The 25,129-nt window shown below is 45.5% G+C and overlaps 1 long non-coding RNA gene across 1 annotated transcript; it reads left to right on the top strand.

The window, feature by feature from the left end:
* Positions 1 to 1,549: 1,549 nt before the first annotated feature.
* LOC142587062 (uncharacterized) lies at positions 1,550 to 24,901 on the top strand. The gene is made up of 4 exons (XR_012829345.1): positions 1,550 to 1,611; positions 15,559 to 15,620; positions 17,991 to 18,163; positions 24,724 to 24,901. It is a non-coding gene; the product is annotated as an uncharacterized LOC142587062 (long non-coding RNA).
* The last annotated feature ends 228 nt before the right edge of the window (positions 24,902 to 25,129 follow it).

The following is a 25,129-nucleotide window of genomic DNA, read 5'->3' as shown; positions in this document are numbered from 1 at the left end:
CAGTAACTTTGTCGGTCCAACACGAAATAGTCACGTTTGAGAGAACGCAATCAGCTGTAGCAGGTATAATTCATCAAACTCAAATCTATGCTCAGTAGGAGCGATAAGGCTTGTAAGTGCGCTATTTGTTGCATGCATTTGACGGTTACCCGACGATGGCGTCCCCGTGTTCGACACGTTGGGTCCAGAGTTGGCCCCCAAGAAATTCGGGCAGCAATACAGAGAGATGCCAATTGGCGCACACAATCTTGTATTACGGCGGGCTACCACGAATAAGGAGCGGGCACTATTGCAAGATTAAACCGAATGACCTTCAATAGCTATATCGTAAGCTAAACATGCGAGCTTTTCAATGCGTCAATAAGTGTCACAAGCCTTACAGTGGCGGCATCGCGTAGAGGAATAAAGCCATTATTTTATGTGCCACATGCACAGAGGTGCCATTGTCGCGCCACGCACGACGCAATCGGAGCTAAATATAGCCTTTAGCTTGGCATTCAGAGAGGCAAGGCGCGGCAGTGCGTTTGTGGATCCGCGTGGGTTAAGAGATGTTTAAGAGAGCTCATTCTTGCGTATTGCAGCGAAGCTGTTAGACTCTCGGTGATCTGCATTTTCCGAGGCCGTCCGCCAACAAACTTTATCATCATTAGCAATGACTTATACCCCCCTAAGCAAGCAAAAAAATGCAATGGCTCATCCCCGTCGTAATTCAGAGGCTCCAAGCATTCAGGAATGTGAAGCGATCAATGCATACAATATTTGGAATTGCGCGTGCTACGTGCAGAACGGCGTATGTTTCAATAAAGAACAAGCTCAAAGCACGCATCTATCATAATCAGCAATGGCTCATACATCCAGTAAGGCAGGGGCTACAATGGCTCAGGAAAATGAAGTGAGCTGTGCATACATTCGTTGAAACCACCCATACAACAGACAGGATAGCATACGTTTCAATAAAGAACAAACTATAAACACACATCCGAACCCTCAAAATCTGAGTCACTTTAGCATAGGCTAATGAGGATGAAGGCGAAAACCTGCGCGCTCACGAGACAGTCATTAAATTACTTGGCATTCTCATTCGAATGCGTTGGCCCTTCCTATTACTCATTTTCTACCACCAGATGTCGTGCTTTCGAAATTAGCTGGGCCTTAATTAACTTCGCCTTATAGTAAAACCAAAAGTCGTGGGTGCGACTCCCATCAAAGCTCGTGGGTGCGAGTGCTTAATTACCTCAATGTTGATTGACCGAGCCTTAATTCGCCTTAATTAACTTGAAAAAGTCCATAATCGACTTGGAGTTGACTTGCAGACGCTCCACTCTTCAGCGTGCTTTGGAAACGTCAACCTCAACAGTTTATATGACAGAACGTCGTCCTGCCCAGAAGGTTACCAAGATTGATTTTGCATAGCTATTTTTCTTTTGTTCGAACGCTGTGCCATTGACAGTTACCTTTTGCGACGGCAACGCACCCATTTTCAGCAATACGTCAGTGCTGTTTTTGCTTATATATACTTTTGGAAAACACGCAGGGCGGCCACATTCTGCAGGAATAGCGCTCTCCTGAAGACATCTGAGAACTTTCAAGACCCCTTGCGCATCTTGAATTGTAAGTAACATCGACATTTTCAATCCTTTGAGTCATCTGTTGCATTTTTGAGGCACTGCACGTCAACCTTCTTTAAATCATGTATTGTTTGAAGGCTGAGCAAATTGTAGTTTCGGCTGTCTATGTGCACAATGAAGGTAATTTTGTCGTATTCTTGTTGGTTCACCAAGGGCTTGTGTATCACACCGAAGGTACCAGATTGTTTGTACATGGTCTATTGCCAGTCTTTGAATGCGGACTAGCTCCTATTGAACAACTGCACTGGACCAAAGGAAATATGTGCGTGGACAAAGTTTTTTATCTGTGTGTCAAAGGCAAATTATATTATATCCGTGCTATATATGTCTTTAATGTACCATGCGAGAGTGGCTAGCATTAGCAAAGCACGCATAGCTGCCAAAGTGCAGCTTTCTATTTGTGAATGCAACTCGATGAGGCGGGGATCGCCATGATTCAACCTTGCAAACATTATACTGAAACAAACCGCGTAAATGTGATTGCACAACACCCTCCTATTTACACAAACATCTTCCATTCTTCAGCTCAAGATCTGCAAAACGATTTTTACCTGGGTAAATACGAGTCACTTGCGAGTTAATTACTGGGAATATGAGGTGCTGTTTAGTTACTCAAAAGAAATTATAATCAATAAAAAATTGAGAAGCCACAGAAAAAAACTCTCATTTACAGAAATTTCACTTTTAAAGAAGGAAAGAAGCACCATTTTACACAGATTGGTTTGGTTTAGTTAGTGCGGTGAAATTATTTCTACTAGAACGGACTAATTAAGGAGGACAGCATTCTTATCGACGTACTTAGTCCTAATTTACATGTGTCAGTTGCAGCTTATAAGTGTCGCATTTTCTGGAAGCCCTCAGCTGAGCCTCAATAGTTATGTGCCCTATAAAAATCAAAGTAATTGGCCTCCCCGAGCGCCTCATCGCCATCGAGGGAGTGCATCACGCAATATACGCGGACGACGTTACGATCTGGGTGTCCGAGCGAAGCGACGGAGAAATCGAACAGTGATTACAGACCGCGGTCAAGGTGGTGGAAGAGTACCTCGTCGGAACCGGTCTCGTCTGCTCGCCAGAAAAATCGGAACTCCTCCTCTACCGCCCGACGCTTAGAGGAAGACCCCCCAAGGCTTACATCCAGCATGCTGCATACGAAGAAATTTGCATACCCACCAAAGACGGACAAGAAATACCCAGGGTGAAGCAGATTAAGGTGCTCGGACTCATCATAGAATCGAACGGCAACAACGGAGAAACGGTCAGGCATTTGGAGACTAAGATCACGAACACGATGAGGCTCATCAGAAGAATCACGAACAGACATCAGGGTATGAGGGAGGCCAACATCGTCAGACTCATACACTCCTTCGTTATTAGCCACATTACCTATGTGGTCGCCTACCACAACTGGTACGCGGCCGAATATGCCAAACTGAACACCCTCATTAGAAGAGCACACAAGATGTCGCATGCATAACAAAAGAACGTCATCGTAATTTGTCGTTCCTTAGGTGATAAATCAGGGATTCTTCTTAACATAAGAATCACTACTTTATTTCGTGATAGTATACTTTTTTTAAATTCAACATGGTTTGTTTGGTACACACCAACCAAACAGGAAGTTCTTGTGGCATTGAGTATTATTTGTAGCCTCGTGAAAGATTGAATCATAGATCTCTAGGCTTTCCTTGTAGGTACCCAATGGTAACTCTAGAGGCTGCCCTCACACACGTGGCGAATTCCCTACAAGATGGCCGTCTAGAGTAGGGCAAGTAGTGCCCAGACGCCATGCTTGGGATTTTATAGGGCCCTTTTAGAGCGCGGCTCTTAGGCCCTCGTTCTTGCGATGAGCGTCGGCGTCGTACCTCGTAACCGAGCAAACCAGCACGTAACAGCGAAGGATAAGCGTCAACGCAGAGCGCAGCGGGAGATGAAAAACTGTGATAGCACAGACAGCACGAGGAGTAAAGCGGAGGAGGAGGGTATTGCGAAAGCGTGAGAAGGAAAGGGCAGTGCCACGCAACTTGGACTCTGCGGCCATGATCGAGACGGCGCATGAGTAGCGCGCGTCGTCTGTTCACCAGAGTGCTGCATCAATGGAGGCCTGTCTGCGGCGGCGCCTTCACCACCACTACCACCCTCACGCGTCATCCACGCGCTGCCTGTCGCGGTATCCCGATTAGCGATGCAGTCGAGCCGCAGTGCGCTCCCTTGGGAAAGTGGGGCACGAGACAGATTGTCCGCGCCAGCCAATATATCGCGAAATGAAAACTCCTACAAAGCACCGCTCAAATTTCGCATTACACAGTCTTGTATTCGTCGGTTAATTTTTTTAGAGATGAGAATCCACCTAAACAGTCTAGCACAAGACCGGGGGACATTTGTACGCTTAAGAAATATTGATCGATTTCATAAGGTACCGTAATTCTGAAGCAGTACTTTCCGCACGCGAAGCACGTATTCACGTAAAAAGGCACTGCTACGGTCACCGAAATTTTTCGACTACTAAGGCAGAATGGCTGATGGATAGGAATTTTTTTAAACGGCTCACTAGAACGAATGTCAGCATACGTAATTTCTTCGTATAAATAGCAAGCTAAGGACAGTGGTATATATCCCCTAAGCCGGATATATTAGGCAAAGAAATTCTAAATTAACGTATTTATTGAGTCGCTTCTCGGTGCACATTTTCTTTATTTCTTAAAAACGTCAGTATTGCAACTGAGCGATAATTTTCAATGCACCTATGGTCCCTCTTCTGACTGTGTTAGAATTCTTAGGGCACTTCCGGCCCTTTTTGGGGGCTAGCTATGTATGTATGTATGTATGTATGTATGTATGTATGTATGTATGTATGTATGTATGTATGTATGTATGTATGTATGTATGTATGTAAGTATGTATCGATTAGTTTTTCAGTCTATCTAGGTGAATAGGTACTTCATCGTCGAATGGGTAATGGATCAGGCTGCTGTGCGGAGCAAATACAATTATAAAGCAATCGTTCCACCAACTTGGGTCAATAATCATGCGGCAACGCATACATATGTGGCGTTCTTCAACGAGCCTTTTATTGCGACAGCATTAAGGAGCTCGTGTCCCAGAAAAGCCGGTGTCGGCGGCGTTGGTCGTGAGCGAAAAATACCGGCAGGCAATTCATAAATATAAACAACTTGCAAGATGGGCTGGGTGGGAATCGAACCAGGGTCTCTGGAGTGTGAGACAAAGACGCTACCATTCAGCCATGATGGTTCAAAGCGGGACAAAAGCGCCTCTAGTGAATGCGGTGTTGCCTTACAAACGTGCCGTAAAAGTTATGCTGCGGTGTATATCGGTAATTATGAGCATGTAAATTACAGAAGTCAGAGTTTAAATGAGTACCGAAGTACGTTTCCGCTACATTTCTTCTGCGCTTGGCGCACACGCAGAGCCATCTTGCGGCCGACACAGAAGACCCCCTCCTCGCAATGTACGGCGCTGCCCCAACAGGTGGCGCGCCACTCGCCCGCTTCTACCCTTCGTCTCGTTTGAGCGCATTGGGGCCGTGCGGGGACCGGTGCGACGATGTCCCAATACCCTTGCGTTTAAAAAGTTTTCTCGCTCTCTCCCCTTCGAACTTCCAGCGTGCGTAACTCGGACCCTCGTGTTTAGGTGACGCGGTTCTTCTTTCCTCTAACAGCGCGATTTTTAGGTTCAGCGTCCGATGCGGGACGCCTCTGACGTGATCGTTGCGCCGTAGGGCGTCTGGTGGGAAAGCGTCCCCTGCGATGTGTGCCGTGCTGCTGGCGAGGAGTCATGCGTCTGCGTGGTGCTCCCAAGCGAGATAGAGGACGATCCCATCGAGGCGTCAGACCCGTGATTGCGTCCGCCTTCATGGCGCGTCGCGGCCCGGATGTCCGTGCTGATCACGGCGTTCGACTCGCGTAGATCGTTTCTCCCTCCGAGACACCGACTTATTTGGTTCATTCCGCTTGCTGAGGCACACGTTTCGTCTTTGTGTGCCTCACGAGCATGCTGAGCGAATGAGTGGGTGGTGCGAATAAGCTTCGCCTTTCACTCTTGAAGGCGAAGCTTAAGCGTCCTCCAAATTTTTTTCCCGGTGACATGGGTCACTAAGATATACGATTATGATTATATATAGGGAACACTGAAAAGGTAATAGGAGTAATTAAGGATACTAAGAGTAATTGTCAGGTTACTTACGAGTATGTTATTTCTCCGAATAGTATTGGTTCAGGCTAAGTAGGTTCATCAAAAAAAGGTATTTTGGACACACCTGGCCCTTGCGCCATTAAACATCAAATATTCATTCATCAAAAAGGTAATTACAGCAGGTCATGGCAGCAATTGCAGCAGATATAGCGTCATGCTTGACACCGCGAGCCGCGGTGTGCGCATCTCAGCCACTATTTCAATCATTCGTTGCATGAGTGCAATTTGAGCGACCGGAATTATGGCGTACCCATTATATGACAAGTCCTACTAGCGAGCTTCTGTACTACATGTTGGTTTCAGTTGATAATTTTTGTGTTTATTACTTTGCACATCAAGCATAATTATATAAAGGAAACTATTTACCCTGCTACACCAAGACCATACTTAGCCATTGACTGATAAAACTTAGCACAAACATCACAGTGATACGACGAATGGGCATCATGGTCGCTCATGTCCAACACACAATAAGTAAAGAAGTACAAAATGTAAACCGTTAAAATAACGCAGCCAAAAAAATAGCACTCCACAATAACGTTATACACAAAATGTCAGTTCATAAACCACGTCCCACAGTCTTCGTGCGTGTAGTACGGGAAATCCTCACGCTTTTACCAAGGAACACCGACATTGCACTTATAGAAAGCTCGTCGCAACACGGCATGGAGACGGCCTGTAAGATCGGCGGCTAGAGAGGTCGACTTTATGATATTTCAGGGAATTATCCATATATCGTGGCCATTAACTTCTATGCCGTATAATTGCTTAGTGGCCCTGAGAAGCCTTGTAAATGTTCTTCTGGGGTTTGCTGAGTCTTCGATTTACACAAGGCTTCCTTCATTCCGCGTATACGTAGCGCACGAGCAAAAAGGTCAACAAAGATCACCGACGATTACGATACTCCCTAATGTGAAATTTGAGCGCAGCTGTACATGCGTTTTCATTTCGCGATATACTGAGATATCGCACCGATCACGGCGCCGACTGAGAGAGCGGCGACGCCCGGCGCTTTATGTAAGCTGGCCACACCGGTCCCGCTTCCCGGCAACCACAGCTTATCAGTCAAGATGATGATGATGATGATGTATAGGGTTTTGTGGCGCAAGGGCCAGTCATGGCCAAAGAGCGCCAAGCAATGGTGTTATGTACTCGGTGAGAAAAGTAACAACAAAGGGTATGGTGGCTGTCTATGGCGAGATAGCGTGGCTGTATAGAGGCATAAGACAAGAAGCAGGGTATAAACATGTTAACATAATGACAATGGCTCGTGAGGTTTGCTCTTAACCTAAAAGTTATACCGTGAAGGTGTGAGGTACTAAAATGCATATATGTCAGTAGCACTACTGCCTCAACAAGGTCCTTAACTGAAAGGGCCCAGAGGCAAGTGCTATACAAAGCGCTGCTTTCGCAGCAGGAGCCTCTGATTAGAGGCCGTGCTACGAAACTTGTGGGCCTAGTATTTGTAATGCGTCAACATCCTGTAAAAAGTTAAAAACTGTTTTTGGGTTAGAAAGCGGGTCAGCACCAAGGAACATACATGGGTGTAAAGGGATCTGCTGTCGGTACGCTAGAGGGAAGTGCTTTTTTCTTTGAGATTCCGCTTCCCGACACTCCAGCAGGACATGGAGGACGGTCAGTGTTTCGCCACATTTACAACAGGTTGGAACTTCGCTACCGGTCAATAGATAAGAGTGTGTGCCATAGGTATGGCCTATCCTAAGGCGACAGAAAATGACTTCAGTTCGCCTTGTTTTTGTTATTGGTGCGTAATTTCCTAAGTGTGGCTTAATTAAATGGAGTTTATTGGAAGTTTCGCTATCCCACATCTGTTGCCAATGCCTTCTAAGTTTTTTGCGCAAAAATAGCTTTAGGTCTGAAGGTGCGATACCTATGGAAGGGTTGCCAGCTTTTTTTGTAATGGATTTGGCAATTTCATCAGCGAACGTGTTGCCCTCGATGCCCCTGTGCCCAGGCACCCAACATACTATGACCTGTTTATTACACGAATATAATTTGCACAGGAGTGAATGTAGATTAATGAGTACGGGATTCTTGAGGTTCTTGAGTGATATCAGAGATTTTACGACAGATAGGGAGTCTGTAAATACAATGGCTTTCTGTAGCTTTGTTTTCTTGATTTGTTAGACAGCAGACAGTATTTCGTAAGCCTCTGCGGTGAAGATGCTCGTTTCCGGGTGCATAACGTTGTATTCGGAGAACGATGGGCCGACAGCTGCATAGGAAACGCCAGCGTGCGACTTCGAAGCGTCAGTGTAAAATTCTGTGTACGGGTACTTGTGCTGGAGTTCTAAGGAATGCATTCTTATGTGTGCCTCTGGAGCGTGTTTTGTAACCTCTATGAAGGATGTATCGCATGCTATGTGCTGCCACTGCCACGGCGGCAGTGGCTTTACTGGGGCCATAAGGTTTTGCTCAAGAGCCGGAACTTCCATTTCCTCAGAAAGTTTTCTAACGCGCAGAGAAAATGGTTCTCTAGCTGCAGGTCGATTATCAAACAGCGTTGCAGATGTAAGGTTGTTTATGGTTTCGTAGCACGGATGGTCGCGGTTCGCGTTAACTTTCAGAAAGTAAAGGAAACTGCAGTACGACCTCTGAAGATGAAGCGACCACTCGTTGGCTTCAACGTAGAGACTCTCCACAGGACTCGTCCTGAAGGCACCGGTAGCCAGGCGGATGCCTAAGTGATGAATAGGGTCAAGAATCTTTAAGGCGCTTGGGGTGGCAGACTGGTAAACCACGGCCCCATAGTCTAGGCGTGTACGTATAAGGCTTTTGTAGACATTCATGAGGCATTTCCTGTCACTGCCCCATGTTGCATGCGACAAGATTTTTAGAATGTTCATTGTTTTTAGGCATTTGTGCTTAAGATATCTTAGGTGCGGAATGAAAGTTAATTTTTTATCCAGAATAATGCCCAGAAATTTGTGGTCTGTGTTTACAGGTATGCGCTGTCCATTTAAGTCTATATTGGGATCTGCGGTCAGTCCTCTCTTTCGTGTGAATAACACACATGAGCTTTTATTGGCATTGATTTTAAAGCCATTTTCTCTGGCCCATTTAGACACTTTGTTCAGTCCAATCTGGATGTGTCGTTCACAGATTGCGAGGTTACACGACTTGAAACCGATCTGTATATCATCTACATATAGGGAGTAGAACACGCCGGGTGGTATTGCTGAACGTAAGGAGTTCATTTTTATGATGAAAAGCGTACAGCTGAGTACGCCTCCCTGCGGCACCCCAGTTTCCTGTGTATATGGTCTGGACAGAGCATTCCCAACTCTAACGCGGAACGTGCGATTTGTTAAGTAGCTTTCTATTATGTTGAGCATATTCCCGCGGATACCAATTTCTGAAAGATCTCGTAATATTCCAAACCGCCACGTTGTATCATAAGCTTTTTCCATGTCGAGGAAGACAGACAGAAAAAACTGTTTGTGTATAAAAGCTTCGCGGATGTTTGCTTCTATGCGAACAAGGCTATCTGTTGTAGAAAGGCCTTCTCTAAAGCCGCACTGATAAGGATCGAGCGAGCAGTTTGTTTTCTTCAAAGAATTGTAAGAGCCTGCGGTTTATCATTTTTTCATAAAATTTGCAAAGACAACTTGTTAAAGCAATGGGACGGTAACTTTCCACTGAGGATGCATCTTTACCTTGTTTTAGAATGGGTACTACGATGGCTTCTCTCCATGCCAGTGGAAGGAACCCAGTTGCCCAAACAGTGTTAAAGAGGGACAGCAGAGCCATTTGAGCGCTAGAGTCCAGATGCTTTATCATCTCATACATAATACGGTCGGCTCCGGGAGCAGAGCTTTGACAAGTGTTTAATGATGCTCTGAATTCCATAACACTGAAGGGACTGTTGTAAGGTTCGTTTTCTCGACACTTTCTATTGAACGGCTTGCTTTCTGCAGATTTTTTTAGTTTGTGGAAAAGCTCCGAATAATGTTCGGCGCTGGACACATGTTCAAAATGCTGTCCAAGGGCGTTAGCCTGGTCTTCAAGGTTATTACCTTGGACATCGACCAAAGGCAGGAGGTAAGGTTGGTGGCCTACTAATTTTTTCAGCCGACTCCATACTTTTCCTTCTTGTTTGTAGGAGTTAATACCGGAGATGTATTTTTCCCAGCTTTCCCTTTTAGCCGTGCGCCGTGTTCGTCTTCCTTGGGACTTTATGTGTTTGAAGTTAACAAGGTTCTCAGTTGTTGGAGAGCGGCGCAGCATGTCCCAGGCCTTATTCTGTTTTTTCCGTGAATTCCTGCAATCCTCGTTCCACCAGGGCACACGCCTTTTCGTCGGGGTCCCGTTTGTTTGTGGGATGCACTCCAATGCGGCGTCAATCATAAAAGCGGTAAAATAAGCAACAGCGTCGTTTATATTAAAATCGTTAAGAGTGTTTTGAGGCATATACGTAAGAGTTCTAAATTTTTCCCAGTCTGCAGATGCAATCTTCCGTTGAGGGGCGTATGGGAGAGGATCATGTTCTTTTGTAGATTGGAGGATCACAGGAAAATGGTCACTGCCATAAGGGTTCTGAATAACTTTCCAATCTAAACGGGGCACTAAGGTGGGGGATACTATGCTTAAGTCTATGTAACTGTATGTGTTATGTGCAAGACTGTAAAATGTTGGTTGTTTATTATTTAGCACGCAGGCGCCTGAAGAAAACAGGATTTGTTCTATTATTCGACCTCTGGCATCGCATCGGGAATCCCCCCAAAGAGTGTTGTGTGCATTGAAATCCCCAACCAGTATGTGTGGGTCTGGCAGGGCATCTATAATTCCCTCGAGTTCTATTCGATGGAGCCGAAAGTTAGGTGGTATGTAGATAGAAGAAATGCTAATTAATTTTCCAAACAGTAAGGCCCGAACCGCAACTGCCTCAAGAGGTGTTTGAAGTTCCAGAGCACGGCATGCAACGGACTTATCAGCTATTATTGCTACACCACCGGAAGAGGTGTTGGCATCCTCACGGTCCTTGCGAAAAATGGCGAATTGCGTCAGAAAGCCTGACTGTGTTGGTTTTAGATGTGTTTCTTGTACACACAGCACCTTGGGATTATATTTATGTGCGAGTTCTTTGACGCCGTCGAGGTTGTGGAGGAGACCTCTAACGTTCCAATGTAATATTGGTGTATCCATGTTGTTATTGATATGTGCTGTGTGTTTAGGAGAGAGAAGCTACTTTAGCCCACAGGGCTCTTTCCAGGCCCTGTGATGCGGGTTTTGTTCTTTTTGGCGCGCTCCTGAGAACTGCGCCGAGCCTTCGGCGTCTGGGACGCCGACGCACTTTGTGATGTATTCATCGCCTCCGCCGAGGCGTTGGATGTCCGCTCGCGGTGTCTGCTCGCGGGTGTTTCGGGCTTCTCTACGCGTGCAGAGGCCCTTAAAGAACTAGAGACAGCAGACCCTGAGGGCTGCTGGATCTTGCTGGGCGGCAAGCCAGCACTAGCTGGTCCCGCAGTGGGGGCAAGTGGCGATGCCGCCGGTCCACTCTGGGTGGTCCTAAGCACCGCCGAATACCGTTTTGGCCGTGCCCCCAGCGGTGCCACTTCGGAAAATGTAGGTCCCTGTGCAATAGAAAGACGCTTGCGCGCTTCTTTGAATGAGATATTTTCTTTTACTTTGTGTGTTATGATTTCTTTTTCCTTCTTCCATGAAGGACAGGAGCGAGAATAGGCGGCGTGTTCACCGTCACCGTTTGCACAGTGAAGTGGGTCATTGCAGTTGTCCGCAGGGTGGTCATGGGACGCGCACTTTGCACAGGTGGTACGGCCTCGGCAGCTCTGAGAGCCGTGGCCGAATCTTTGGCATTTGAAACATCGTCGTGGATTTGGTATGTACGGTCTGACAGTAATTTTCATATAGCCTGTTTCGATGCTTTCAGGGAGAGTGCTGGTACAAAAGGTAAGGATGAGGTGTTTTGTGGGTATTTCCTTGTCATCTCGGCGGATTTTGATTCGTTGCACACTAGTGACATGCTGCTCCTTCCAGCCCTCTAGGAGCTCTGCCTCAGTCAGTTCTAGAAGGTCCTGCTCTGAAACTGCACCTCTTGTGCTGTTGAGGGAACGGTGAGGGGTTATTGAAATTGGGGTTTCACCAAATGAAACAAGGTTTGTCAATTTGTCGTGTTGTATTTTGTCACGAACTTCAAGGAGAAGGTCGCCACTGGCCATTTAAGTAATTTTGTATCCAGGGCCCAGTGTGTCTGTGAGGCACTTCGCAACAACAAATGGAGAAAGCGTTCTTACAGTCCTTTGGTTCGTTTCGGTATGGATCACGTGAAAATGTGGGAAAATATCTTTGCTCTTGGCGAAAAAGTTGAAGGGTTCATCGGTGCGGCCTCTTTTCAAAAGAGGTCGATCAGGTAGCTTGGGGAATGAGCTAAAAGCCATAGAAATTACTGAAATTTCGGCAGCTGTGCCAGCCACCCGCCATGGAGCCCAACACGGGGACGTGACAAGATTCTGTATAAATGCAGCCTGCCAGCGCCAGCAGTACACAGCCACTATAACCTAATGTATATACCCAAGATTGGATACATTACACACGGTTAACCCTTGCCGCCAGGAAATACGGAAGCAAAAGAAGTGAAGAGAAGACAGGAAAGATGCAAAAGTGGGAGAGAAAGACGAAGATTGGAGAGGAGGACAGGAAAAGGCGACTGCCGATTTTCCCCGGGTGGGTCAGCCCGAGGGTGCCGTCTGTGTGAAGCCGAGGCCGAAGAGGTGTGTTGCCTCCGCCGGGGGGCCTTAAAGGTCCAAACACCCAGCGTCGGCTCAACCCCCAGGATCCCCTTTTCCCCAGACACGGCTAAGCCGCGCACGGCTACACGCGGGAGGGTCCAACCTTCGTGTGCTCGGGTCCGTGGTGTCGCAACACACCAAACGCCTGCTGACGCAGACGCCCCTGCGGGGTATCAGTCAAGCTCAATGTACCTTTGGCAGGCCTTATAAATGTAATATGTTCTCTAGAAATAATAAATTACTGTTATTATTAATAATATTACGCAAACGTAATCTTTATCGGGAAACACTTGCGGGAACGCTGTGCAATAAGGCGAGCTTTCTGCTTTTATTTTTTCGTTCCCGCGGACCGCCAGTGCTGCCGCTGCCGCAAGGATGGATGGATCGATGTTATGAGCGTCCCCTTTGAACGGGGCGGTGAGCTGCGCTACCAAGCTATTGCTATTATACTGCCTAATGTCCTACCTAGATTAAACAGTAAACAAAGACGAAAAACACACACGATGAACTACCATACCGAAAGTTTCTGATCCCCTATTTCGAACTGTGCTTTTGTACGTCTCCATCTTTTGTCGTTTCCCTACTTTTCTTCGACCAGTCTTCCAATCGCCTCTTACTAATGCCTATTGCGGACATGTTTACTTTTCCACTGCTCTCGCTGAACCCAAAGGCTTCAAGGAGGTCAGTGGTGCCTAAATCGACTGCTGGGTAGACGTCTTCACATTCTAATAAAACAGGCTCCATAGTCTCCCTAGCTTTACCGCAGCAAGCACATGCTTCTTCTTCCTTCTTATATCTCGCTTTATAGGTGCGTGTTCTAAGGCATCTCGATCTCGCTTCGAAAAGTAATCAGCTTCCCTTTGAGTTATCATAAATTGTTTCTTTCCTTATTTGTTTTTTCCTCTTAAGTAGTTACTCATGGCAGGTTTCTTTTCCATTGCCGCCGCCCATGAGCTTGCAAATGCGAGGGCGTTAGCGTCATCTGGTAGGGCTTCAAGGTGGCTTCCTCGGCTTTCCTCCTCGCATTCTCTTCGCTATCGCAGTCACCTGCTTTTCTCCTCATCATTTCGCCATACTCTCCTCCTCCGCTTTCGGAGCCACGTTTGCACGGTAGCCTCTTCCTCCGTTTCCTCCTCGCGCGTTCTTTGCTATCCCTTTCTTTCGTTCCTCGCTATGCTCCACGTTCGTTCGGTTACGCCGAGGGAGCACGACGCACGCCGAGGCTCAACGCAGGAAGGGGCGCCTAAGAGCTGCGCTGTAAAAAAGAAAAGCTAAGATAAAAATACACGAAACACATCTTATGAAGACTAGAGAGCAATGCATTAACAATTGAATCAGCATAGCTCAACAACGTGTTGCCACCGTCGAAACGACTTACGTATCGGTCGTTTATGGAAGTGACACTGCTCTTTCACGCTTCCCCAAGAACGCTCGGCACCATCTACCGCCGCCACCACACTGCCTGCGCTTCGCCTCCGACATGAATTGCGTGCCGATGATTGCGAAAGCTGAGAGTCGCGTCATGCTGCAGCCGGCCTCCTCCCTCGAGCGTCTTGGTAGACAAGCTGCACCATGCAGTGGCCCTTTTTCAAGAATCTAGGCGTGGCCTCCGAGACGAGAATTTTGATCGTTCACCGGTGCTTGCGAAAAATCATAATCATCTATCGACTTGCTGCAAACTCAGTGGCACATGCTCAATGACTAATGATGTCGAGAGGTTCTTTGAAGAGTAGCACAGATCCGGTGCATCAATGGCGCATCTCGGTAACGCGATGGCGAGAAATGCGTTCTATAAAAAGTCTTTCAGACGCCTTTCAATCTTTCAATAGAGGTGCGTTGAAGAGCCGTACGTACAGGCGCCCAAATCTTTAACTGGCGTGCGCGAGCGGCGACTTTTCCGTGCGTCAGCGCCGTATGACGGGGCGAGGCTGGAACCAGTCGGAGGCTAAGCGCATGCGGACAAAGCGCGCTCAGCTGGGCCCATGCGTCATACGTGCGTCATGTGTCTTCCGTGAGTCATACGGCGCTGACTCACGGAGAAGTCGCCACTCGCGCACGCCAGTTAAAAGATTTGGGCGCTTGTACGTACACACTGTCACATACTCGGTAACCCAGTACATTTAAGAGCTGGTCTCAAACCCTGATACCTCAGCACATCAACCAAATGCGCTAGCCTTTCGACCACTGAATACCCAGTGAATGTGGAATAGGGTTATGTGACAAGATTTGATTAGATTAGATAGATAGATAGATAGATAGATAGATAGATAGATAGATAGAATGATAGATAGATAGATAGATAGATAGATAGATAGATAGATAGATAGATAGATAGATAGATAGATAGATAGATAGATAGATAGATAGATAGATAGATAGATAGATAGATAGATAGATAGATAGATAGATAGAAAAAGCGCGTGAAGTACTCTAAAATTACCAACGCATTAAATAAATGCCGGGTGATATATTGAAAGACTGCATTCCGGAATCTCAATTATAGCGTTCTCTAGAAATATCAATTTACATTCTGGTTGTCCGGGGCAATACATTGTTCGGATACCTTTTTTTTAATTTGAAATGGTAGCCTCTTCTTAGTACAGATATTTTTTTTCTTTTATTAAGAGAAAACAGTGGTACATACACTGATATGCCTGAAAGCTCGCCCCACTCCCTTCCATTCTTTTCCACACAGCCCACTAATGTCGTTAATATTATCGTGAAGGCACTGCCACTGAATTATGATAAGGCATTCATAGTGAAATATTTAGAGCGCAAAATGGACAAGAACACAGTGAAGGGGGAGACACGAACATCCCCTTCAGTGTGTCCTTGTCAATTGTGCGCACTAAATATTTCACTATGAATTCGTACCAACTCGCCCAACTATCAGTTCTGCTGCATAATAAGGCATGTTAACTACTAATTGTAACGTGGTTTATTTTCAGAAAGATCTGACAAATCCAAGATTGAAGAATGATTGCTGCAAAGCCAATGATTTATATTTCTGGTATGTACGAAACTTATTTCCATAGGGAGCATAATGAGCGTCGTCATTGTTTCTTATTTTCTTCTTTACTTTAGTAAATGGCGGAGGGTACGGTTCGGCTGACTATTGTAAGAAAGTCATTTACATGCACATACTCCACTTGATAGTTTCACGCAATATTTAAACGTTCACGTAAAGTAACGGCACAAAATAGGCCCGAAATCATTTATTACGCTTCAGTCCAAATTGACTCAATAGGGAGGCTATATCATTGGGATGTTAAACAAATTTAGGTGATCCGCGTAATTTGTTCAGAGTATCTAAACACCTTAAGGAAAACAGAATGCAGCGGCACACGCCCTGCGTTTGCAACCTTCTCCTCCAATTCTAAGCTGATTTAATGACTACGGTCCCTCGGGTAATCGGGTAAACTATATCGTTTGTTTCTAACGTGACGTCATCGTCAACACCTAGAGCGGGTTGCTGTTGAGCTTCATTTTTGTAGTAAATGTATGCGAATTATTTGTGCAACGGCAGAAATATAAAGAAGAATGCAAGAAATGTAGACGGTTACTCAAAGCAATGATTGCACGTCCGCCTTAGGGTAGGGATTGTCTGTTACAGTTGTTGCCTGCACACTGGTATCTGCAAACGCATATACCGAGCGAAGGAGTCGAATAAAGAGTTCCTTCAGAAAATTTCGGCTCTGTTGTAGAAGTGTGATGCGAGAATTTAGAAAGATTAAGGAGAAATTTCATTTCATATTTTTACCTCAAGGACTCCTCTAGGGGTTGTTACATAAGAAATGGATATGCAGGAAAATTTTTGTTTGACAAAGGTAACTACATGTTCATTCCGCGACAGGTAGTCTGTTACATTTAGAAGGAATATTGTCGGGCAGGTGATTGCGGCAGCGCTATCGGAAAGGTCATTCCAATCGGATGCTTTGCGGGGGAAGAAGGGAGGCAGAGAATGTAGCCATGTGGCTGCGTGGCCGGGCGACTTGAAGGGCACGGCCGGTGCGATGAGATATGCGGGCTGGTGAGATGATAAAGCTTGGACGGGCACGGATGCTGTAATAAAACTTATGGAGCAGGGCTAAAGATACGATGCGGCGACGAAGTGCGAGAGACAATATAGATGATTCTGCTTTTAATGGGGACAGTAGTGCAGTGGCGGACGCAGCTAGCTGGATGCGGAGGGGTATATATGGAAATAAAAATTCGAATTGTACCACTCAATTCAGTTCAATTCAAATTTTCTTTACAAAATGTAGTGTTGCGTTGAAAGCCCCTCTGGAAAGAACGCTGCAAGAATGCATCTTGGTGGAGGCCAGGGGGCTGCTAATTGGTAGCAGTGCCAATAAGGATTGTGCTTGACATTTTGAATGACATCGTACTTGTCATCTTCAAGAACAGGTTGTCAGAACGAGTTGCTGATTGAGTGGTGAATTTTTATTGCATCACGTTGTTTAGCATGGAAGTAGAAGCGCGCTCATCCAATAACTTACATGCATAATGCAGCACTTCACATTAATATTGTCGAATGCACAAAAAATTGTCATCCAACCTAGTGAAGCTTGAAGTTACAAGCAAAACCCAAGCAAGTTTTCCTCAAAGAAGACTTCGCACTTGAAAACGCTTTTCGATGGTTGTCTCTCTACCACCTGCACTAACGAGGAGGCTAGCAAATCGCATAGTGAAGCCGAATTAATCGGCAAGTCGAAGCACAATGACACATGATATGGCAACTGATTCCTGCGGATGACAGCAACTTGCAGGGAGAATCATGAAAGTGAAAGTTGTCATGCATCCGAATGTAGTTTGAAGCTAAAAAGGAAAAGGGAAGCCCAAACGGATATCAGAGAAAAAACGCTTCGCAGTTCGAGAAATCATTGTCGTGGTCTTGGGATTCAGCCTGGGACCGAATGTTTTTTTCAGAGTGATCGCTCTACCAGCTCAGCTGACAAGAAACTACCAGACAGTAACGCGAGGCAGAATGACAAAATGATTTGTCACGTTTTAAATATGAAATAAATAAATAATTTGCTTGACTTGCGCGTGAATCTTTTCTGCTTTTCCCGTCCCTTTCCCATTTGCCAGGCATCATGCTTCCCCTTGCTATTGACATGCCTTTAATTAATTTCGAGAGATTATCTCAGTACTCAATTTCGCAAGATTGTGCCAGAGGAACGAAATATATAGCAAGTATAACGCAGGACAGTGTGCTCGTGTATTACCATGTCTCATTTTTTTGCGCTCTCTAAAAAGGAATTCTAATCAAACCGGCCAAATCTCTATTTCGTTGTCTAAATACAACCGTAAAATAATATGTGACTCTTAGAAGCAACAATATTAACCTTGAAATCGAGGTTGCATGTCTTCTTTTCAGTAATCTTCGCCAGCGGATCCTGCACAATTGCTGAAGATGCTGCAGACGTAGTAAATACAGCACTAGCAGAAACTGAGAAGCCTTCAGTCAAATGGACAGCAGAACAATATAGCCACAAGGGATGGAGCGAAGACTTGGTGAAAGACAATATATTTGCACTAGAAGTCATAGAGGTAAGATTTTACTTGTTTGCTATGAATTTCTCATGATGCGTAGCAAAGAAAGGCAGAGGAAGACTTCATGGCGACAATGAGGTTGCTATTCTGTCGTGAAGTCTCCGACGTGGCAGTGCTGAAGTGTACTTACAGTGATCTAGCAGATCGATAATTACTGTAATGTTTTCCCATGACGAAGTTAAGAGTATATAGATCGCGTTAGCACAAAAAGACTGTTTTTCTGATACAACTTAGCAAGAGAAATTGTGCGCGTGTACATCACTATGGCTTTCGGAGCATTTGCTGTTAGTCATTTAAAGCAAAAAGAAAGGTGCTCTGCCCTAGTGCTCATTTGTGATGGTAAACAGTTCACTTTGTTTAATGGAGCTATTGACTTCTGGGAACATATGCTTCGGCTAAGCATACTTTGTAGGCAGAACGACTCAATCAATTCTATCATTCCGGTTAACTCCCATCGTGATCGGTTATATTATCAATAGATGCCACTTTTCATTTTTCTTTTTTTGCAGATTGGTCTCTTTAGAGCGACTTAGTTATTCGGGAGCACGATTTCACATAATTGAAGTATATGAGGGAATGAATAATACCAGCAAGGAAGCCGCAATCTACAGAAAAAGCACCACAGAAGACTAAAAATTAGGAAGTCCTGAAGATCAATTTCATGTAATTTATTCACGAAAGCGTGTAAAACAAAACTCCTGAGCAGGAGGCAAAACAATCACTTCATTGCAACGTGTGAACGATTTGTAATTGAAAACATTAGGTTGTTAACAATCAGCGAATTTTTACGTTTCATTTAAAGATTTTAATTGGCGAATAACGGTACTCTGAAAACCAGGAGTTGGATATTCACTGTGTGGTAGATGGGACATTTACAACAGCAACTATAGGACACTGCGCAGGGAGATCACTCGCAAAGAGCTGCTTGCAAATGATTGCTTTGACAAAAAAGTCACCGTTTGTCCCATTGTACTGGGCTGCATTTATAAGCACTATTAGCCAGTCATTATAAATTTTCCCTACCGGGTATGTTTGTAGCCTCTTATGGAGATCCGGGAGACAGTTCCGCATAAGAAGTGTCCCGATACGTGTACAGATTGTTTCATAGATGATACGGCGGTCTCTGGGGCATGTGCCCCAGGAACAACTGGTCACCCTGATGTGGCGGGTATACTTCTATGTATAATACATATAAACATTATAGCTAAGTTACTGGACGGGAAGATTTACATATAAGACCCCTAGTGCCGCTGCCGCATGCTTTGCCGATTAGGCCGCTGGAGCATTCCTCAGTAGGCGGAATATAACCTTATTCGTAATAATAAGGTTAATAATAATAAGGTATTATTACGAATAAGGTTAATTTATTACGAATACGAACATGCCAGCGCATTGAGGCTTACGGTGCATTTTCTGACTACTCCAGGGAGTCTTTCGCGGTCGTAAGTCATTAGACATAAAAAAATAGGTTTCTTTAGTTTTAAATCGTCTTCTGAAAAACATTGCTGACATTAACTACAAGATTTCACTTTGCGCCGGACTTTTAACGTCATACGGCGAAATATGTGTAGGCGGGTTTGTGTTCCAATTGCAACAACTGTTTCAGAGAAGAAGCTGTATTGGAAGACATCTGATTGGACAGCTCTGCTTGCCGGAAGAAACTGTGACAAAGCCTCAGGACACTATACACACCATGCATACCCTGACGGCGTGTGCCATCCTTTCTCTACACGTAGTAGCCATGGTAGGGTGACAAAAATAGTACCTGCCGGTGTGTGGTTTCTGCAGCGAAGCGTGGCATCCCTCACATTTCGTAAACACGCCGTCGCGTGTTGCCAGGATGCCATTCGAGGAGCTCCAGCGAAACGCAAATCGCACTGATACAAAGCGGGCCTGCATAAGAGTAAAAACCTCTCCGCTGGTCCTGATAAAGAGAAACAACATGGGGCACACTAAAGTGCAGTTCACATCGATTTAAAACGGAGTATTGTCGATGTTATTGCCTCATGAACATTGTGTTTATATACGAAAGTGCAGTTTTCTAGGGATAAATCATTTATTATTATTTGTTTTTCGCAGGATACTGCCGGGATTAGTCTTAGGCCTTGGGCAGGAGTGGACAGCGCGATACGCAGATGAACAAAAAAAAATGAACAGGAAAAATCATTACAAGAATTCAATGCATTGCAATAGACATATTCCCTGATCCGCACGAACCATGCAGAGCATTCCAACAAAAAAGCTTTACAAAATTTCAATATATTTCAGAATACAGATATTCGCTGAACCACAGGAGCCGTACAGAGCATATTGATAACAACGCCATATTGATAACAAGGAGTCTCATTCGTACTGGTATGCTGAAAGACATCGCGAATGCTCGGTTGGTCGAGCAGCAAACATCTACAAGTAATAATGACAAGCAAGCGAAAGGACCACTTGTGTATAATGTAAATAAAAACAAGAAAAATTGAATATATATATATATATATATATATATATATATATATATATATATATATATATATATATATATATATATATTTAATATCACGTCTAAATGCTATTCAGCATGTTGCACAATGATTGGACGGTCGAGCATTCCACTGAAATAGCAGATAGCGCATTCCACTCACCTATCATCCGAGGAAAACACGTCTTTTTATATACGTTTGTTTTGCTAGAAAATTCCTTTGTTTTTTTCGGACGATTAGATCGTGTTGCACGCCTGGTAACTAAAGTAATCTACATATCCTCATCTATCCCCAGCACATCATGGTTAAGTAAATATTAAATAATAAAGAACAACACATTGTACGAAGAAGTAATTTTTATTTTAAGTGAATTACTGACAGGCTGGGTATTATATACATATACTGGGAAACTTCTTTATTCTCGAAGATTCCGCGCTACGATGACAAAGAAGTCACAACTCTGATGATGATATCTGCAGATGAGGAAGATGAGATGCGAATACTTTGCTCACACTAAAAATCCTATTTAGGTAGTTATTCTTTTTCGACCCACTGCCGCCCGATTCATGGCCATTCCCCCGTAGTGGTTTGTGCTATAACTACAGGCACCAAACCAAACCACACCAAGCTAATTTCCCCCTCTAGCGGAAGCGGCCAGTTTGGCCGCAGAAGTGTGCTACGAAACGCGCCGTAGATAAGGTTTCAAACGAGACACGTGCACAATCTCGGTCCCGCGATAAACGACCGTCAAGAGGAAATACAAAGACGCGAAAGGCGGTAATTAACAGGTGAAGTTCGGTCAAGAATTCGGTAGAGTCTAAGAAAACGACTGTGAAATTTGTCGGGGGCACGTGCAGGCGTATAGAGTAGTACTTCGTCGCCAGGGCAGAAAATCGCACTGCGGCCAGTGGAGCCGTAACGGTGCTTGCGAGCACCTTGGGAGATGTCGGTGTTAATGCGGGCGAGGTTGCGGCAGTGGGCGAGGCGGGAAACAAATTGTTTGGCAAAAGGCATTGCCGATGAGACAGGGGCCGAGAAGAAAGATGACGAAGAAGAAACCGGCCGTAGACAAGGAAGAATTCGGCAAAACAGATCAAGACAATCAGAAGTAGCAATCCCGAGATTACGCTGCCGTGTCCCTCCATTAAACCTATATTTACACAGGACTGGTCTGACGCTATCACCTCTGTGTCCATACTGCCAAGAAACAGAATCACTAGATCATTATTTTTTGGTATGTCGACGATACAAATTGTTAAGAAAAAGACATCTAGAACTTCCGTTCGCAAAATTAGGGTTAATGTTATCACCAGAAATTATACTTTCTTTCGGTGCGTCAGTTATAGGGGGCAGCCACAGGGACGTTTTTGATGCCGTTTGCAGTTACATCCAGTCAACTAAACGAATAACTTTTTTAACTTTGTCTTGTATTTTGTTTGTTTTTGTATGTTTTCTTATCTCTCTTTCGTTAAATTTTTTTTTCTCATCAAATAAGTGGCACTTCAAAAGAATAGGTGAACGTTTCAGCACCCAATTCTTGGCCAATCCCCCAGTGTGGGTATGAGCCATAACATGAGGCCATCATCATCATCATCATCAGCTGGTACGTTGAGGTGCAGCGTTATAGGCAAAATTCACAAACGGGAGGCTTGCATCCCAGTTTGCCTGGCCCGGGCTGATGCATATTGAGATCATGTCTGACAGTGTAAGATGGAAATGCTCGGTCAAATCATTGGTCTGTGGATGGTAGCTAGGAATTGTCTTTTGAACAGTACTGGTAGCTCGTAGAACTTCGGCAAGAATGGAAGACAGGAACACCTTGCCGCGGTTGCTGGGGAGAACGCGTGTTGCTCCAAGGCGTAAAAAGATGCTTCGCAGGAAAAAGTATGAAACTTCAGAAGCTACACCAGAATGTATAAGAGAAGCTGTCTCAGCATAACGAGCGAGATGATGAACAGCTGTCACGATTCATCGATTACAGTTAGTGGTCATGGGAAGAGGCCCGCACAAGTCAATTCCGACGATCTCATAGGGAGACACAGGAGAAGGGTGGGGTTGCAGGGGTCTAGCAGGTGCAAATGTAGGGCGTTTGCGGCGTTCACAAGGCGCGCAAGAACGCGATATACTTGGCCACGGCGGAAGAGAGGCCAGGCCAAGAGAGGCGGCTTCGGATCCGGTCGTACGTCTTTTGATATCCAAGGTGCCCTGCCGTTGGATCGTCGTGGAGCGGGGAATGACGGGGACCCATTTGTTGCTATCTGGGGGACAAATGTAGCGGCGTATATAGGGCGTCGTTGTGCAACTGGCATTAGTCAAGTTGTCGACGCAGACGGGAGTTTTGGGCAAAGAGGAACCGCCAAGGCGTGAAGAATTGTCCGACAGTACGGGTCTGCATGCTGATGCGCCGATAAGAACGTGACGACAGTCAGTGCCTTACCAGTCCAGTGTTGCTATTTGTAAAGGGGATGAAGATGGCTCACGAGATGGACTATATTGTGAAGGCGCGGTTGGGTGATGCGAGAGCGGAAGCGGGCAACGGGAAAGAGCGTCAGCGTATCGGTGCTTCTTTCCATACCTGTACGTTATGTTGAAGTCGTACTCCTGTGAGCGAATCACCCAGCGCCCAGCACGACCCGATACGTTCTTCAGCGAGGAGCGCCAGCACAACGCCTGATGATCTGTAACGGCCGTGAAACGACGGCCGTGTAAAGGCGGGTAGAATTTTTACACTGCCCAAACAACCGCGAGACATTCCAGTTCAGTAATTGCATAATGTTTCTGTGCTATGGACAGGCAACGACTTGCATAGGCAATGACTCCCTCACGAGAGGCATGGTCACGTTGTAATGGAACAGCGCCTATGCCATGTCGCCATGTCCACACAACCAGTTTCCCGAGTTGTTTACTGAGCAAGGCAACAGTACCTCGGGTACGCAAGCAGGGCGAAGAAGGCACAAAAATTTTCCGGTGATTACGATGCTCCATCATGCGAATTTCGAGTGCAGCTGTTAAGGTGTTTTGAATTCGCGACATCCTGTCGGAAAGAATTTGATTCTGAACGACAGGGTCTTCTCGGTGGCTGCGCTGAGCCTCTGCTCGGGCAGTTCGTTTAGCAGCAGCGGCAGACGAAGCATTGTCACCGGTTGAGTAGCTCATTGTTTAGAAAGAAAGCGTGAACACGGGAACGCGTGGCTCCCACGGTGCGCGTTCTCGAGCGGCGGCGGTGAAGTAGCGCATGCGCAACGGGCCCGACGCCCACTCCAGCGCTTTGCTTCCGCGCGCGCCGCATGCCTAGTCACGCCGGCATTGCGCTTTCCTCATGACCATTTCGCCATACTCTCCTCCTCCGCTTTCCTCCTCGCGCTCCCTTCACCATCGCCGTCTTTAATCCCCCGCTGCGCACAGCGTTCGCTGTTTCTTTCTTCACTGTGCCCCTTTGCTCGGCTACGCTGAGGGACGCTGACGTTCAACGCAGGAATGGGCGCATAAGAGCTGCGCTGTAATAGTTTCGCCTTAAAAAGAAAGTATGCGTCTTCAGGGTGTGCTGACAACACAGTTTCAGTTGCGCATAGAAGGCTACTCTTGCTTTTTTTTTTACCTTGATGCGAGGTATCTTGGACCCCTTCTAAACAGATGCCGAACTCCTTTCGCATCGTCATTTGAAGACCGTGTGCTGCCATCTGAGCGACAGTTTTTTGGATCACTCACGAGAAATTTCCGACTACGTAAAAGCGTGCTTGAGGAGGTTTCCGCTGGGTTCAAAGGCAGCTGCTCTTTGTAAGCAGTATGGGCCTCTTGCCGTTATTAAATGATACTGCGGAAGAAAAATGATAAACAATCGAGGATATTTTCTTATTTGTCCTAAGTTTCTCCTTTCGAGTTTATTTCTGCATGCGCATTTGGAGCACACCAATCAATCACTGAAGTTTGACATTTCAATTCCATTCAATTTTACTGATAAGTAAATTTGTACAAAGACATTTGTCTACAGGGGACTCAAAGTAAAAAAGAAACTGCAGGCGGGGCCCCTTATGATGTTACTGCTTCTAAACCTAGTGTGAGCCAATTGTGATCTCATTGCAGGAGCTGCTTCGACTTTCTCCAGAAGATATCGCTCGTTTGTATGAAATAAATAAAAAAAACAAGGGCGACCTGGAGCTTACCATGAAGAGCCTTCGACGTAAGAAACGATCCAACGGAATTCGAAGTTTTTTTGAGTGGCTCGGAAAAGCCGTATTAAGAATTTTGAAGGCTGCGATTTTCGATTTCGTAAGTCCTACGTGCTTCTCAATCGTCGTACTTGAGGAAGGATGCCGTACGACGCTTTCTGAGTTACTAAATTGTAAGAAACGCATCTGGAGAGAGCGAATGTAAATTTTGCATACAGCTTCTCGGATTCACTAAGGACTACTTGCCCTTACTTCGTTTGTGTGCGAGTTTCGCACGCCTGTGATCTTACCAAGCGCGATTGGATATGTTTACACTGCAT

Source organism: Dermacentor variabilis, chromosome 7 (genome assembly GCF_050947875.1).
Source record: "Dermacentor variabilis isolate Ectoservices chromosome 7, ASM5094787v1, whole genome shotgun sequence".
NCBI lineage: Eukaryota > Metazoa > Arthropoda > Arachnida > Ixodida > Ixodidae > Dermacentor > Dermacentor variabilis.
The sequence above is the reverse complement of the archived record's forward strand: the minus strand, read 5'-3'. Positions and strand labels throughout refer to the sequence as shown.